This window comes from Colobus angolensis, unplaced genomic scaffold, assembly GCF_000951035.1.
Source record: "Colobus angolensis palliatus isolate OR3802 unplaced genomic scaffold, Cang.pa_1.0 Scaffold1300, whole genome shotgun sequence".
Classification (NCBI taxonomy): domain Eukaryota; kingdom Metazoa; phylum Chordata; class Mammalia; order Primates; family Cercopithecidae; genus Colobus; species Colobus angolensis.
Window position 1 is genome coordinate 22,169 of NW_012114254.1, and position 2,130 is coordinate 24,298.

Here is a 2,130-nt window from a genome sequence, read left to right on the forward strand (position 1 = left end):
AGCCAGGATGGTCTCGATCTCCTGACCTCGTGATCCGCCCGTCTCGGCCTCCCAAAGTGCTGGGATTACAGGCTTGAGCCACCGCGCCCGGCCGGCTTGGGTTTTAATGGCAGCAGTGGGCTGTCTGGTACAGCTGCTGCCATCACACTGGCTGCTGCTGGTGGGGAGCACAGAAAAGAGATGGTCAGCCCCTCACCCCTGCAGTCTGCTGCCCTGGGGGCTGCCCCCATGGGACTGGGCTGGGTTTTGTGCCAGGTGAGGGGGAACTCCACGCCATCTCTGGGTGCCAGGGTCACAGGAGGAGCTCACAGCCATATTTCCCCTGCCTCCGATGGCAGCCCAGTCCTAGCGAGGACCCAGAGCCCCCACCTCAGGCTGCACAGGGGTACAGTCAGGTGCCATGCTTCATGGAGCCGGCAGGAGTTGGGGACATGCGGGAGCCCTGCCCCTTCCAAGCTCAGGGCGGTGAGAGCTTCCCAGGAGCAACTGCAGCTGTCCAGGCCGTGGCTGCAACCTGGATACCCCTGTGCTATTGGGAGCTGGGAGTAGACAGGAGCCCCACCCAGTTGTGGCTGTGGCTGTGGGTCTCCTGCTCTACAGTGCAGGCAGGAGCCCCGCCCCCCAGGACACAACTGCAGCCCCCCAAACCAGGGATGTGGACCCAGGCATCCCTGCACTCCTGAGAGGACTGGTAAGGCCTCCTTTGTCCTTGTAGGCTCAGAGGTGCCTGCTACCACTGCCTGGCCTCTCCCCACCCCGTCTCCTGCTCCGATCTCAGAGTGGGGTTGGGGCTGAGCCCAGGTGCTGACATTGTCCGCCAGGTGTGCACATGCTCAGAGCAGTGCTAACATGCGAGCACCCTGCCACCTCAGCCTCCTCCAGACATTAGGTGCCAAGGAGTGCAAGAGAGGAACCTGAGGGGGTGCTAAGGGTGGCTGAGCGCTGGCCTGAAGGTGCCCCTTGGTGCCAAGAGCCTGGGCACCATGGATGGCCATGGGAGGCAGACAGGCTCCTGGGCAGAAGGGGGCAGGTCCCCAGTGAAGCACCACCTTCAGGCCAGGGCACATCTGAAGCCTGGGGGCCAGGGTGCCAGTCCTGTGGACTGAAAGGGGAACTCATGGTGCTTTTTCTGGGCCCACCCATGGCTGCCATGGACCAATAAGCATGCACTTCCCCTCTCTGAGGCCCATAAAAGCCCCAGACTCAACCAGAGCAGGCAGAGGACAGAGAGACAACAGGATGACCAGCTACGGAGTGGAGCTACCCTTTCCAGGGCCTCCTCTCTGCTGAGAGCTGAGCAGAGACAACCTGCCTACAGAGAGGAACTACCCACTGCGGGTCTCCTCTGAGCTGTTGTAATACTCAATAAAGCTCCTATTTGTCTTGTTCACCCTTCTCTTGTCTGCATACCTCATTCTTCCTGGACACAGGACAAGAACTAGGGCAAAGGCACCACCAACCACAGAGGTTTCTGGCCAGAAAAGCAACACCCCAAGGATCCCATAACAGTTTCACCAGTTAAGTGTAGGCCTGGGCACTGGAGCCAGATGGCGCCTGTGACCTCAGGAAACTAACAGTGTGTGGGTAGGAAGTGTCGCTAAATATACTCTCTCCCAGCCTCTTTGTTGCTTCATCAGTAAAGGGGTACTACTAACTTTCCTCTGCTGAGGAATAAATGAGATGGTGACTGATACGTAGCTTGGATCTGAATCCCTGCCCAAATCTCATCTTGAAATTTAATTTCCAGTTTTGGAGGCAGGGCCTGGTGCAAGGTGATTGGCTCATGGCGTCATGCAGCAGCTTTCTCATGAATGGTTTAGCACCATCACCTTGCTGCCGCTCTCACGACAGTGAGTTCTCTCGAGATCTGGTCGTTTAAAAGTGTGTAGTGTTGGGAACAGGCCCCCAAAATCTGGCCATAGACAAAATCTCTGCAGCACTGTGACGTATTGGTAATGGCCATGATGCCCACGCTGGAAGGTTGTGGGTTTACCGGAATGAGGGCAAGAAACACCTGGCCCAACCAAGGCGGAAAACCACTTAACATTCTTAAACCACAAACAATAGCATGAGTGATCTGTGCCTTAAGGACATGCTCTTGCTGCAGATAACTAGCCAGACGCATCCCTT